We start from the raw sequence: 16,945 nt of genomic DNA, 5'->3' as shown, positions 1-16,945 counted from the left end.
AACTTTCCCAAGGAAGAGATACAAATGGCCAAAAGGCACATGAAAAAGTGCTCTACATCACTAATCATCAGGGAGATGCAGATCAAAACAACCATGAGATGCCATCTCACACCACAGAGACTGGCACACATCCAAAAGAACAAAAGCAACCGCTGTTGGAGAGGATGTGGGGAGAAAGGGACCCTTCTACACTGCTGGTGGGTATGTCGACTGGTTCAGCCCTTTTGGAAAACAATATGGACGATTCTCAAAAAATTAGAAATTGAGCTCCCGTTTGACCTAGCAATACCACTGCTGGGAATATATCCCAGAGAAGCAAAAAAGTATAGTCGAAATGACATCTGCATTTATATGTTCATCGCAGCACTGTTTACAATAGCCAGAATCTGGGAAACACCCGAGTGCCGAGAACAGATGACTGGTTGAAGGAACTTTGGTACATCTACACAATGGAATACTATGCAGCTGTTAGAAAAAATGAAGTCATGAACTTTGCATATAAGTAGATAAACATGGAAAGTATCATGCTAAGTGAAATGAGCCAGATAGAGAGAGACAGACATAGAAATATTGCACTCATCTGTAGAATATAAAACAACAGAGTAGGAGACTAACACCCAAGAATAGTAGAAATAAATACCAGGAGGTTGAGTCCATGGCTTGGAAGGTGGCCTCACATTCTGGGGAAAAGGCAGCTCAGATAGAGAAGGGAACACCAAGTAAAATGTGGTTAGAGGCCATGCGGGGGAAGGGTGATGTGTGCTGAAAGTAGACGAGAGACTGAACACAATGGCCACTCAATACCCCTATTGCAAACCACAACACCCAATTAGAGAGAGAGAACAGAAGGGTGGGGTGGTGGGAGATGGGATTATGGGGTGGGAGGGATGCTGGATTTATTGGTGGTGGAGAATGGGCACTGGTGAAGGGATGTGTTTGCGAACATTGTATGAGGGAAATACGAGCACGAAAATGTATAAATATGTAACTGTACCCTCACAGTGATTCACTGATTAAAAATAAATTAATTTAAATAATTAAGTGTATCTAAAGAATTTCCCAATCTTTTCATGCTACCATGCTGTGACTGAGTATCTGCAAAAATGGCCGCCATCAATTCCTCAGTATTTCTTCCCACATCACATACCCTTCTGCAATGTGACCCTGCAGCTCCTCCCATCAAGATGTGGAGTTCATCTCCTTGTATCTGGTGTATCTGGTGTTTCGACCAAAAGAATGAGCGAAGTAAAACTAGGTGACATCTAGATCACATCTTAAGAAACTATCAACTTCATTTTTGTCTTCTTGGAACCCAAATGATGTGGAAGAAAGTTCATGCTAGGCTGCTGAATGAGAAAAGAGGAAATGGTTCAAACAGCCCCAGCTGTATCAGGCAACACAGCCAAGGGAAAGAAATGTGAGTACAAAACTCAGATCAAAAAGGATTAAAGACCTCAATATCAGACCAGAATCCATAAGGTACATTGAAGAAAAGGTCAGCAAAACCCTCCATGATATTGAAGCTAAAGGGATCTTCAAAAATGAAACACCATTGATCAAACAAATGGAAACAGAGATAAACAAATGGGACTATCTTAAGTTTCTGTACATCAAAAGAAACAGTGACCAGAATACAAAGACAATCTACAGAATGGGAAAGGATATTCACCAAATATTCTTCCAATAAGGGGTTAATATAAAGGATATACAAAGCACTGGTTGAACTCTACAAGAATAAAGCATCCATTCCCATCAGAAAATGGGGCTATGAAATGAACAGAAACTTTCTCAAAGAATAAATCTGAATGGCCAAAAGGCGCATGAAAAAAATTCTCTTCATCACTAATCATCAGGGAGATGCAGATCAAAACAACTATGAGAGATCATCTCACACCACAGAGACTGACACACATTCAAAAGAACAAAAACAACTGGTGTTGGCGTGGATGTGGAGAGAAAGGGACTGTCCACTGCTGGTGGGAATGGCGATTGGTCCAGCCTTTTTGGAAAACAATATGGACATTTCTCAAAAAACTAGAAACCGAGCTCCCATTTGACTCAACAATACCACTTCTGGGAATATATCCCAGAGCTGCAAAAAAAAGTACAGTAGAAATGACATATGCACTTATATGTTTATTGCAGAACTATTTACAATAACCAGAATCTGGAAAAAAACCAAGCACCCGAGAAAGATAACTGGTTTAAAAAACTTTGGTATATCTACACAATGGAATACTATGCAGTTGTTAGAAAAAAATCAAGTCATGAAATTTGCATATAAGTGGATCAACATGGAGAGTATCATGCTAAGTGAAATGAGTCAGAAAGAGATGGACAGACATAAAAGGGTATGACTGCACTCATTTGTGGAATACAAAGTAACATAATAGGAGACTAACACCTAAGGACAGTTAAAATAAGGGTCAGGAGGACTGCCCCATGGCTTGATAGCTGATCTCATGTGCTGGGGGAAAAGATAGCTGGAATGGAGAAAGGAGCACTAAAAAAATGACGGTTGGAGGGATTGCTCGGGATGGTAGATGCATGTTGAAAGTAGACTATGGACCAAACATGATGGCTGCTTGTTACCTGTATTGCAAACCGTAACACCCTGAGGTGGGAGTGATCCCTGGAACACAGTGCCAGAAGTAAGCCCTGAGCACAGCAAGTGTGGGTCCAACACTTCCCAAAGATAATTAAACGCAAAATCTTTACATAATGAAGATTTTACATGACATGGACTGGAGCGATAGCACAGCAGGTAGGGCATTTGCCTTGCATGCGGCCGACCCTGGTTCGATTCTTCCATCCCTCTTGGAGAGCCCGACAAGCTACCGAGAGTATCCCACCCGCATGGCAGAGCCTGGCAAGCTACCTGTGGCTTATTCAATATGCCAAAAACAGTAACAACAAGTCTCACAATGGAGACGTTACTGGTGCCTGCTCGAGCAAATTGATGATCAACGGGACTACAGTGCTATTTAAAATGCTTATTTTTCTATGATTTATAGCCATACTACATTTGTAAACTGTGGAACTACAGGGATATTCTAGTGTCCATGCTACTGAAATAGAAATAGTGTAGTCTCAAAGATGTAATACAAGTATGGTGTTAAAGTCAAAAGACAACATCATCAATCTTTGAACATTAAAGTGTAAAACAATACAAATGGAAAATGAGTTTTAAAATGCATACATACACATGTATATGTATATGTGTATATATACATATGTACATGTATGTATATATGTATGTGTATATATGTGTATATATATATATATATATATGAAGACTAATATAAAAGCACAAGAAAAACAGGGGCTAGGAGAACTGGTCAATGGTTGGAATCAACCACAACTGTATGTGGGGCAGAGGGTAGGTAAGACAGAGAAGAGACCTGTATGACAATAATAGTTGGAAATGATCACACTAGATAAGAACTGAGTGTTAAAAGTAGGTAAAGGGATATTCCTGATAACCTTTCAGTATCTGTACTGTGAACCACAATGCCCAAAAGGAGAGACAGAGAGAGAGTGAGAGAGGAAAAAAGTGCCATAAAGGCAGGCTGGGGGGTGATTAGAGGGAAAGTGGGGACATTGGTGCTGGGAAATGTGCACTGGTTAGGGATGGGTTAAACACTGCTTGACTGAAACCTAATCATGAACAGCTTTGCTAGGGTCTATCTCACAGTGATTCAATTGAAAAACTTCTAAATTAAAATGCCTATACAGAGATTATCCTGAGTGCTGTTTACATGCCAGTTGCAATATGCTTTATTTTAAAAAATACTTCAGCTTAAGTGATTTCTATTGGTGATGTGGAAACAAAGAATGAATAATTCCCAATATTATTCTAATAAAGTGAAGCAATGTTTAAGAATAAGATGTAAGAGCCTGGTTATTCTTTGAGTAAACTTGTGCTCTGGTTCTTGAGTATATACAACTCATCCATCAATCTTCTTCTAGTCTTAAAAAAAGAATAAGATGTAATAAAAGAAAATACACTTATTTTATAATTTTATAAGCATTTTCTTAAGAAAATCATGCTTTTGCAAATCATTTTTATGTTCATGTATTATAAATGAGTATGATTTTTCATAACAAATAGGTAATCTTTTTTATATTTTTTTTATTGAATCACCATGAGATATAAGAGAAAGAAAGCAAAAGAGAGAGAAGAAGAAAATTGTCTGCCAAAGTGGCAGGCTGGGGTAGGTAGCGGAAGAGAAATTTGGGATATAGTTAATCTTTACGTACTTTCTCAAAACTCCATTTATCTATTTTAGCATTTGCTATCTCTGTCCTCATGAAAGCACAAGAGGAACATGCACAATGTTGATATACTGGCAATGTTAAATCTCAGTGCAGTATCTATTCTACAGAGCAGTTTCACCCACAAATCATAGTTAAATGAGTATTCCTAAAAGGACAAAATATTAATTTAGTAATGGTAGATAATGCTACCTTCCCACTAACATATTTCAGCACAGCAACACAGCCCCATATAGAATCAATGAATTAATCTCAGTGCATGCAAGCTTTCTCTAGGACAACCCTAATAGAGGAAGTAAAAAAGCACAGGGATTCCTTCACTTATCCATTCAATATTGAAGTTAAAACATCAATACTGGAATAGTTAATGGAGCTTAAAATTGAAGTTAAGGGATATTTGTTGAATACCTATCACTGATAGCGAAAACTAGACAATAAACAAACTAATAACTGTACATGGAGGCTGGGTAACTGTAAGTTCTCTGAAGAGAATTCTAGTTATGTTTTAAAAGAGAGAGAAGCAATGAAAAGAGACAATTTTTAAGCAAAGTGTTCAGAAAATGTCTCTGAACAGGAGACATCTGAGCAGATGCATAAATGGTAAAATATTTCAGGGAAATGGAAAAATCAGCACAAAAAAATCCTCTGAGATGAGAACTGGCATTAAGGTATACTAATCATTTACAAATAGAGGAACAGAATCAACAAAAAATTAAGAAAAAAAACAAAGATATAATTACTAGAGCTGACTTTGTATGCATTATTTCTGCTTTGGGGTTTTGAGTTCTATAGTAGGAAAGAGAGATTGTTTCCTAAGCACGTGTGTTAAAGATATAAAGCTTCTAACCCATTAGCTTTAGTCCCCTGGGGGGATTGTGTTCAATCCCATCAACAATTATCTGTAACACAGGATAACCATCTTACCCTGAGCATGGACTTTGAAAGGGAAAAGTGCAATTGCTGTCCAAAATGGATCATTCTACTGACACAGAATGATCTCTCTCACAGTAATGGAATAACACTTGGTCAAAGGCAATAGAATCAAGAATATGAGGACTGGTCTCCTGTAGCAAGCATGCCAGGGTGTGGAGAGCGGATGGAGGGAACAGGACAGGGAAGAGAACACTACAACAATGGTGGAGGGAAGTGGCCAAATGGGAGAAGAGCGTGCTAGAAGGCAGCAAAGTCTTATGCACAAAACACTTTCAGCAACAGTACTTAAAGCCACAGTGCCAAAAATTATTAAAAAGTGCCTCTCACAGAAGCAGGCTAGTGGGTAGGAGGGAAATGGGAAGCCTTGGTGGAAGGAAATGGACACTGGTGAAGGGACTGGTGTTGGAACATTGCGTGCCTGAAACCCTATCATGAATAATGTCGTAATCCATGGTGACTAAAGAACATTTTTTAAATATGCAATGGAAAGCCTGGGGAAAGACGTTCTGACACCTTGCTTTTCAAGTCCCGAGTTTGTGCCTTGTGACCAGAAGAGGTGGGGAGGGGATGGTTTATATAATTTGCACTCTTCTCTGTAATTCCAACATGTTTCCCAGTCATTTCCTTCCCAGTAATACCCTTCTTTCTAGATAGCAAAAGGGTCCTTAATTTTCACCTTAAACAATCTTCCTAAAATTAAGGTGCATGCTTCAGGAGAATTATGAATGGGGAGTGCAAGTTTGAAGTGTGACTATCGGTTACAATTTTTTATCTGTGTGAGAAGAACAGCAAAACGAATACTACTCCTTGAGAGTTTGTGTACTCTGGTGAATAAGTGTTCTATAAAAAGGTGGGCATTTCATGGGGGGGAGGGAACCTCAACTTTCTAAGTATTTAACTATAACATCATCTAAATGTGGCAAGAAAGATAGTACAGTGGGTAAGACAGTTGCTTCACCTACAGTCAATCCTGATTCAATTCCCACACCACATATCATCCCCAAGTCCTGCCAGGAGGGATCCCTGAGTGCATAGCCAGGAGAAACCCCTGAGCATTGCTGGGTGTGGCCCAAAAAGCAAATAAAATGTGTGTGTTTGTCAATAAAGTGAACAGCCATCAGCTGCTTCTGAGGATGTTTTCTCTGTGCACCAGTCATCCTTCACCCCATAACTGCCCGGACCTAGTGTATAACGTGTCCGGGCACCATTGGAGGAAACTGTTCACCAACACAGACCATGACTGAACCTATCTCTCTGTATTTCCACTTCTAACTTCCACCCCTTCCTAAGGCCACCACGAGCATATGAGGATCTGAGGATGAAAAAAGGACATGCATTTATTTATTTTCTGGTTGCCAGAATAGTTAGAAGTTTAACTATTTGGTTGGGGGGGGCAGGGCATATTAACATGGCATCACTATGCATCTAAATCAAAATATTCTAGCGACAGAGTTATGTCAAACTGTCTCATAAGAATAATTTCTCCATTGTATAAGAAAAAAAACTTCCAACCCCATCAAAAAATGGGGATAATCAAAAGAACAAAAGCAACCGCTGTTGGAGAGGATGTGGGGAGAAAGGGACCCTTCTACATTGCTGGTGGGAATGCTGACTGGTCCAGCCCCTTTGGAAAACAATATGGACGCTTCTCAAAAAATTAGAAATAGAGCTTCCATTTGATCCAGTAATACCACTTCTGGGAATATATCCTGAAGAAACAAAAAATTATAGTCGAAATGACATCTGCACTTATATGTTCATCGCAGCACTATTTATAATAGCCAGAATCTGGAAAAAACCCGAGTGCCCTAGAACAGATGACTGGTTAAAGAAACTTTGGTACATCTATACAATTGAATACTATGCAGCTGTTAGAAAGGATGAAGTCATGAACTTTGCATATAAATGGATCAACATGGAAAGTATCATGCTAAGCCAGAAAGAGAGGGACAGACATAGAAAGATTGCACTCATCTGTGGAATATAAAACAACAGAGCAGGAGACTAACACCCAAGAATAGTAGTATATAATACCAGGAGGTTGGCGCCATAGCTTGGAAGCTGGCCTCACACGCTGGGGGAAAAGTCATCCCAGATAGAGAAGGGAACACCAAGTAATATGTGATTGGAGATCCTGTGTGGGAAGAGAGATGTGTGCTGAAAGTAGACTAGAGACTGAACAGGATGACCACTCAACACCCCTATTTCAAATCATAACACCCAAAAAGAAAGAGAGATATCAAATTGGAATGCCCCGCCACAGAGACCGGGTGGGGTGGGGGGATGGTATTGGGGGGGTGGGAGGGATACTGGGTTCATTGGTGGTGGAGAATGGAAACTGGTGGAGGGATGGGCTCTCAAACATTTTATGAGGGAAACACAAGCACAAAAATGTGTGAATCTGTAACTGTACCCTCACTGTGACTCACTAATTAAAAAATAAATAAATTTAAATAATAAAAAATGGGGATAAGAAATGAACAGAAGTTTCCTCAAAAAAGAAATACAAATGTCCAAAAGGCACATGAAAAAATGCTCCACATCACTAGTCATCAGGGAGATGCAAATCAAAACAGCTATGAGATATCATCTCACACCACAGAGACTGGCACACACTCAAATGAACAAAAGCAACCAGTGCTGGCATGGATGTGGGGGAAAAGTGGCACTCTTTCACTGTTGGTGGGAATGCCAACTGGTCCATCCTTTCTGGAAAACAATATGGACAGTCCTTCAAAATCTAGAAATTGAGCTTCCATATACCCCGCAATACCACTTCTAGGAATATATCCTGAGGATGCAAAAAAGCACAGTAGAAATGACATCTGTACCTATATGTTCATTGCAGCACTGTTCACAGTAGCCAAAATCTGGAAACAACCCAAGTGCCCTAGAACAGATGACTGGTTAAAGAAACTTTGGTCCATCTACACAATGAAATACTATGCAGCTGTTAGGAGAGATGAAGTCATTAAATTTGCTTATAAATGGATAGACATGGAGAGCATCATGCTGAGTGAAATGAGTCAGAAAGAGAGGTACAAGAGAGGGACAGACATAGAAGGACTGCACTCATTTGTGGATTATAGAATAACATCACATGAGGCTGACACCCAGGGACAGTAGATACCAAGGCCAGGAGGATTGCCTACTAGAAGCCTACTTCATGAGCGGAGGGGAGAAGGCAGATGGAATAGATAAGGGATAACTAAGAAAATGATGGCTGGAGGAATCAGTCGGGATGGGAGATGTGTGCTGAAAGTAGATAATGGACCAAACATGATAACCTCTCATTGTCTATGTTGCAAGCCATAATGCCCAAAATTAGAGAGAGAGTATGGATAATATTGTCTGCCATGGAGGCAGGGGAGAGGGTGGGAAAGGGGAGGTATATTGGGGCTATTGGTGGTGGGGAATGTGCACTGGTGGAGGGATGGGTGCTTGATAATTGTGTGATTGTAACCCAAACATGAAAGCTTGTAACTATCTCACAGTTATTCAATAAATATTTAAAAAAAATAAAAATTAAAAAAAATATCTCCCAGAAATACCTCTTCTGGGAATATATCCTGGGGGAGCAAAAAAACACAGTAGAAATGACATCTGCACATGTATGTTCATTCCAGCACTGTTCACAATAGCCAGAATCTGGAAACAACCTGAGTGTCTGAGGACAGATGACTAGTTAAAGAAATTTTGCTACATCTACACAATGGAGTACTATACAGCTGTTAGAAAAGATGAAGTTATAAAATTTGCTTATAAGTGTATGAACTTGGAAAGTATCACGCTACATGAATTGAGTCAGAAAGAGAGGCGCATAGAGTGTAGAATGACTACACTCATTTGTGGAATTTCAAATAACATGGTATGAGACCAAAATCGAAGGATAGTAGAGATAAGGGCCAGGAAGATTGCTCCATGGTTGGGGGTCTGCATCATGAGCTGGGGGAGAAGGCAGCTGGGATGGAGAAGGGATCACTAAGTCAATGACGGTTGGAGGGATCACTCAGTATGGGAGATGTGTGCTGAAAGTAGAGAAAGGACCAAACATGAAGGCCTCTCAGTATCTGTATTGCAAATCATAAAGCCCAAAAGTAGAGAGAGAGAGAGAAAGAGGGAAATTGTCTGCTAAAGAGTCAGGGGGTGGGGTGGGGTGGGGTGGGGTGGGGTGGGGCGGGGTGGCAGGAAGGATATGGGGTCATTGGTGGCGGAAAATGTACACTGATGGAGGGATCAGTGTTTGATCATTGTATGACTGAAGCTCAATCACGAAAGCTTTGTAACTGTATTTCATGGTGATTTAATTAAAAAAAAACAAATAAAATAATGTCTCTCCAAATCACCATGTGCCTCCCCATCTACATTATCCAAAGTCAGACTCAAGAACTTGGCTCTGTCATTTCAAGCTGCTGCATATTCAGATTATCAATCACTGGTTTCAGAACATATTCCATTTGGAAGTGCCCACAATTTGCTTCTCAACTCTGCCTGTGCATAGATCCCAGAAAATTCAAAACCTTTAGCAACTTAGAATCTCTGATTGTTTACTTCTAGGAATTCTTAAGCACTATGAACATTTACAAAGTGTTTTATGGACTCTTGTAGTTTTTTTCAGAACAGGGACCAGGTCCTTCTCTTTTTCATCCACCCACCTGCTCCCAGAGATATTTGTTGATTTGAAGGCAGTCTCTTCTAGAAAAATTACTCTTTACCAGGTTGTCATATGAAAGGAATAAGGGCAGATTAGTACCCTTGAGATCATAGGATGAACTAGATTCAGTTTTCCTCTCACACAAGGACCAACCATGGTGGCAAATGACTGAAAATTATTTTAAAAAATGATATTTTTCAAGCTCCATTGAGGCATGTAAACACAGATTATGTAACCATGTCCTAAGGCTCTGATTTCTGGCTTTGTGCCAATGACTCCTAATTTGTATTTTTCGCCCAGACTGTTCTTTGCTGCTCCCATCTACTAGGTATTATTACCTGAGAGGTTCTCTATATACTTAAAAAAATTGTCCAAAGCTGAGATCATATAGGCCCTAAGATATCAGCTACTTGAGAGTTGGGACTGCCTTTTCAGCTATTAGATCCCCCAAACACTATTTCATGCATTGTATGCAGCAACAAATTCACAGGGATTTGCTAAATGAATGGTGATGAATGAATGAATGGACAGACTTTCCCAGAATGCCACCGTCTCTGAATGTTACATGTTACAGGAGCATTTGCCAGAGCTTCACAGTTAGTACAAAACCTTGTTAGGCCTCTTTCCATTATCTCATCATTCCAGCCTCCTCCCTCTTTATCAAATTGACTCTCTGTTGCCTCATATTCATCAGCTGGCGAATATGTTCAGAATGTACTGTTATAAAGCAAACGTTCCTTTATTATAGACAGTTATCTATGCGTCTGTTCCATCTCATTAGTTCAGCTCCTTCTCACATCGTGTACTCCTGAAACTGAACCTCTCTGAGAGCGACCAGTTCACTTCCCTTTCTGGCCTCCAGACCAATCTGTCTGAATTGCTCCGATCGCCCTCTCATTGCCCCAAACAACCCCTTCTATGCCTGTTTCCTTCTTATCCTTTAATTTCCACAATAGGCATTGTTGTCCCTATGAAATCTTGCTCAGTTTTCTCCCTCCTGGTTGTCCTGCTGTGCCCTCATCATACCCTATGTCAGGAGTACTCCAGCTTTTCCATATCTTAGCAGACACAGAAAATAGTTGAGAGTAAATGGACAAGTCTTTAGCTTGAAGGAACTTGCTTGGATTTCAGATCACTGTGGTCTTTGTATATAAATATCTGGAGGGGGATTGGAAAAATGGTACAGAAGGAAAAGAGGGAGGTTGAAGCGATAGCACCGTGGGTAGGGCATTTGCCTTGCATGCGGCTGACCCAGCTTCGATTCCCAGCATCCAATATGGTCCCCTGAGCACCACCAGGAGTAATTCCTGAGTGGGAATCCAAGACTAACCCCTGTGCATTGCCAGGTGTGACCCGAAAAGGAAAAAAAGAAGGAAAGGAGGGAAGGGGGGAGGGAGAGAGAGAGGAAAGGAGGAGAAATGCCTGAGGACATTTGTAATCCAACCATGGCATGCCACTATGGCAAGTCATGCTCATTGGCACCTCCAGTCTCAATCATTACATTGCCCCACTGTACTATGGTTACTTGTGCTGTGTTTAACTCCTACCTATGAACTCCTCAAGAGAAAAAACACTGCAATTTTATTTTTCATGTTCTTAATTCTTGTATAATAAAACTGAATTTTTGGTGTATGGTTCTACAATATTATTACATTTGTATATTTTTGTAATCAGAGGACTACAGTTGAGACGCAGAATAGTCTCAGACCTGGTACTATCACCCCTGACCCCTGGAATTTATTGGTCTTTTCTTTATCAATATAATTTTCTCTTTTTGGTAGCATCATATAAATAGAATCAGACAGTATATAACCTCTTAAAGCTGGCTTCTTTCACTCAGCATAATGCCTTTGACATTCATCCAAACTGTTGTGTGTATCAATAATTTGTTCCTTTTTATTGCAGTGTAAGTAGTTTGTTATGAGGATTTTACACAGTGTGTGTATTTGTTTATCCATTGACGGATATTTGGATAGTTTCCAATTTGAGGGCAATTTTGAACACAGGTGCTACAAACATCGAGGAAAGGGAAAAATTGTGAATATGGTTTTCCTTTCTCTGGAGGAAATACATAGGAGTAAAATCATACGGATCTTGTGGCATATGTATATTTAGCCCTAGAAGAAACTGCCAGTCTCCAAAGCAACTGTGATATTTTTGCAAGAGCATTGTACTATAAAGTATGGGAAGTTCGCTTGTTCCACATCCTTACTAGGATCTGGAACTGATAGCATTTTTCATTTCAGCCACTCTCATTGGCACTGTATGATTTCTCATTGTAGCCAGGCATTTGTCTTTATGCCCCAGCACTTTGCACATTTCTGATTCCCTAAATATTTGTTAAACTAAAATAAACTCATCTCATCCGAGTTTCTTACTCCTGTCTTAAAATTCTCAAATGTAGGACAGCAGGCACATGAAAAAGTATTCCGGAGCCAGAGTCACAGTACAGAGGGTAGGGCTCTTGCTTTGCATGTGCTTATCATCACTTGTTATCAGGAAAATGCAAATCAAAAGGACAGTGAGATATTATCTCACACCACTAAAAAGGGCATTTACGAAAAAAAAACTAAAAATAGTAAGTGTTGGTTTACTATTGGATGTGGTGAGAAAGGAACCCTCTTCTACTGCTGGTAGAAAAGTTGTCTAGTGCAGTCTTTATGGAAAACAGTATGGAGATTCCTCAAAGTGAAAGCAGAGAATTCCCACAAGACCCAGAAATTCCACTTTGTGGCATCTATCCACAAAATACAAAAGCATTTGTTTGAAAAGCTGTACTCATACTTGTGTTCATTGCAACTTTGAGAACAACAGCCATGATATGAAAACAACCAAAATGTCCAACAATACAAGAGTGGATAAAGAAATTGTTGTATATGTATACAATGGAATACTACGCAGCGTTAAGAAAAGGTGAAATCATGCAGCTTGCTGCAGCATGGATGAAACATGGCGGTATCATGTTAAGCCAAGTTAGTCAGAAGGACAAGAACAAATTACCACATGATCTCATTCATTGACTCATCTGTGGAATACAGAGAAAAAAATCAGTACCTAACAATAGCAGACTCTTAGCCGTGAATTACAAAACTAATTAACAAGAATAAAGAGGAGGGGTGGAAAGGAATAAAGACTGACTAGGAACAGTGATGGGTGAGAGGGCACTTTGATGGTGGTGAAGTGCAGTATGTCAATATCATAAACGTTATTATAACCATGGTGCCTAAAATCTGCTTTTTAAAAACAAAAAATCAATTAACTCAATTTGTCACCTTTTTTATTACCCTTTCCTAAGCTTTGTCTGGGCTGGAGCGATAGCGCAGCAGGTAGGGTGTTCGCCTTGCACGCGGCCGACCCTGGTTCGATTCCTCTGCCCCTCTCAGAGAGCCCGGCAAGCTACCAAGACCTCCGCACAGCAGAGCCTGACAAGCTACCTGTGGCTTATTCAATATGCCAAAAACAGTAACAACAAGTCTCACGATGGAGACGTTACTGGTGCCCAATTGAGCAGATCAAAGAGCAACAAGATGACAGTGATGACAGTGACGATGATGAAGCTTTGTCTGAAAAAAATGAAATAAATTGTATAGGCATTGAATCTCCCTTCTAACATACTCACTCTTCCAAAATCTTAGCTGAATAATTTTTCCTACTGGAAGATTAAAAAATAAAAACTCTGAACAGTCACTCAAACTAGCCTGAAGTTTTACCAATGAGATTGCCTCTATCATTATTTACTTTACTAGTATTATTTTTTTTATTTCTTAGTAGTGAATCATCGTGAGGTACAGTTACAGATTTACAAATTTTCGTGCTTGCGTTTCATACAATGTTGAGTGCCCATCTCTCCACCTGTGCCCATTTTCCACCACCAATGTTCCTAGCATCCCTCCGACCACCCCACCATGTCCTCTCCCAACCCCACCCCACCTCTGTGGCAGGGCATTTCCTTTTTCTCTCTCGCTCTCTCATTTTGGGTGTTGTGGTTTGCAGTAGAGGTATTAAATGTCCATCATGTTCGGTCTATAGTCTACTTTCAGCCCGCATCTTCCATCCCAAACAGGCCCTCCTAGCACCCTTTACTAGGTGGTCCCTTCTCTATCTGAGCTGCCTTTTCCCCCAGCATATGTGCCTCTATCATTATTACCAGTAGTAAAAATAATAATTGCTATCAGTAATTAGATAACTGAATGAAGGAAACCCTGTGCTAGGAACTGTTCCTATTGTTACTCACCTCTCGGACCCCCCGAACAACTAAGTTTCCTCATTTTGTGCACATTGTGATCACCATTGAATGAATGAAATACAAATGAAAAACTTGTATTTCCTATATAGTTAGGCCACTAAAAGAATAGGTCTTTGCCTGTACTCGGGGATCTTGGCAAGGACATGAGATAAAATGGAATTAACTAAGAAAAGAAATATTTCAAATCTCACTTATTACCTACTTCCCACCAAATCCATAATCACTATGCTTGGAATGAAATATATTTCTTTTCCTAATATTGAGAGAAAGAGCAAGATACTAGATACAAATTCCACGATCTTACGTCTTAACTAATCATCCTCGTAGCCCAAATATTCATCCTTTGAGTATGAGACTAGGAGGAAAACATGGGTGCTTAAATTGAAAGTCATACAGTAAAATTATGTCACAAGCAAATAGTAGTTTTGGGGGATCACAGACACCAGTTTAAAATGTCAGAATGTTTTGTGTCTTTCAGTCCCATTGAATGACAACATCAATTTCTGCAATTTCTAAATTTTCTTTGTAATGAACTACAGAACAGAAAGTTATTTCATTTGTTCTCATGTAAACACTCAAAACTGTTTCGGACAAAATACTATAACCAAGTGATTACTGTTATAGGAAATTTCCAAGTAGTAAAGGTCAAAGGTAAGGAACTGTATCCATCTGAAGAGCTTTTTTTAACAAGTGGCAGTTTCTGTATACTTCGGCTTCCACATTATGTTCATATTACAATGTATAAACACTAATATCACTCAGAGAATCTACTAAAGTAATACTAAACAAACTCACAAGTGGCTTATCAGTGTCTAGTGAGAACTGTTAAACAACAAAATGTCTGAAAACATTCCAATAGGTATTCCAAAATGTATGCATTACTGCAAAAGCTTCATTCTTACATCTTAGACAACCTCAATAAATAATCATATGTTTATATAACTGATAAGACATTACCAAATATTTGGACTATCTGTAAAATAGTAGTTTTTTCAAAGAAGAAAATCTGATCTCTCAGGATCATCTAACATAAAGAAGCAATGAAATAAAAACCAAATTTTATAACCAACATAGGGGTTTGACATTCAAAACTTTTCATGCTGATATGTATTTCATTAAGAACATACCATTTAAAAACAAAAATAAACAGCTCAATCCAATTTCCCTTGCAGAAAATAAAGTCAAAAGTTTTACTGCAAATTTCAGCTTACTATAATACCATTAAAAAGAGCAAGCAGCTACAATCATTTCTCTTTCTCCCAAAAACTACCTCTGGACATTTAGTCCTGAGAAAATGCCCAGAGAAGTATATGGTTTTGCATTTTTCTTTTATATTTCTGCCACATTTCCACTGTTCTGTTTAATTCTATACTACCAAAACAAAACTCAGAAGGACCTAATCCTTTGTTTACAAAGGTATTATTCTTGAATAATTCTGAAACGTGGAGTTCAAACATTCTTCAAATAAATTCATCATATCAAAAACCATAAACTATTCTCAGAAAACAAGATTCCTTACATTCTTATTTATGAACTATTACTCACTGGCATATATGTTCTCCTTCGTCCTCTACTGCTTTGCTGTAGCCCCAGGGAACAGAGAAGGTCTGCCAAGTTTCTTTTTCAAGATCCTCATCCATGTCAGGAAGCCAAAAGAGCCCACCTTTTCCTAAGGACAAAAAGACAGAACTCTGTTCTTTACTCTTGTATGTGAGGAATGGTTCTATCCTAACAAACAACTGCTAGACGAGAGTAGGAGGGAAAGGAGAAGAGGAATCGATGCTCAGAGGCCAATCATATTTCATCACTCAGCTACTCAGAAACCAGATATGCTTAGACCATCACGTGCTTTGAGAGATTTGAGGATGTAAAAGAGAAGTAGCTCCATCTTTTTTTAAATTATTAACGGATATTTATTCTGACCCTGAGCAAAGACACATATTTAGCAAGAGAACAAGACACACACACATACACACACACAGAGAGAGAGAGAAAGAAAGGAAAGGGAAAATCAGGCTTAGTGTGGAACACATAATTCTGTAAGTCAAGAAATAGGATTTCTGAGCAAAGTTCTGCCACTAACTCCAATGAGTGAGGACGACCCGCAGCAGATAGAAGAGAAGGGGTATTTCACTGTGAATGCTATGCTACCTTCTAACGTCATGACTGCAGTTTCAGCATCTGCCTCTGGAAAAATGAATGTTTGCTTCTCTCCAGATCAGAACTCACTACAGGATACTGGCCCTGTGAGCTGGAACAAAGCCATCTGCATGCAGTTCTCACAGCTCGCCTAGATTTCAAAGTGCTGCTTAACTTCTCCTATGGCTTTCTTGTGTTTCACACTAATTTGAGATGTATCATATCTACCGTCAAGGTATTTGAAAGTTGCCCACTTTAATGTTCGATCCTAGCCAGTAATTTAAACTCAGTGGGAAAATGCAGATCCAGAAAGCTTGCATAAAGCTCCCCATGACATAGGCAGGGGACATTTGTGGTGTATTGTGTTGAGTGGTGTGGGGTGTCTCTTTTTCTCTAGGATTTCTCAATCGCAGCATCACTGATATTTTGGGTCACATAATTCTTTGCTATGGAGTTGCCCTGTACATTGGGTGACACTGAAGAGCATCCCTGGCCTCTACCCACTAGATACCAGTGACATGTCCCCCATGGTGACAAACAAAACTGCCTCCATATATTCCAAACAATTTACCTGTAGCTGAAACCAATGCTTTAGTCCACTTCTTTAGAAAAGATTTTCAAGAGTTTTGTTTACATTTGAGATAGGTTCATGCCAAAGATAGGTGGCAGGGAAATAATCAAGGCAGTGGGTGAATAAG

General features: G+C 39.5%; 1 long non-coding RNA gene across 1 annotated transcript in view; it reads right to left on the bottom strand.

The window, feature by feature from the left end:
• Positions 1-15,653: 15,653 nt before the first annotated feature.
• Positions 15,654-16,945, bottom strand: part of LOC129399619 (uncharacterized) — a 65,722-nt gene continuing 64,430 nt past the window's right edge. Inside the window, exon 3 of the long non-coding RNA XR_008627199.1 lies at positions 15,654-15,777. This is a non-coding gene — a long non-coding RNA (uncharacterized LOC129399619). The remainder of the gene's footprint in view (positions 15,778-16,945) is intronic.

Source organism: Sorex araneus, chromosome X (assembly GCF_027595985.1).
Source record: "Sorex araneus isolate mSorAra2 chromosome X, mSorAra2.pri, whole genome shotgun sequence".
Classification (NCBI taxonomy): Eukaryota; Metazoa; Chordata; class Mammalia; order Eulipotyphla; family Soricidae; genus Sorex; species Sorex araneus.
This window is presented reverse-complemented; position numbering and strand designations above follow the sequence as displayed.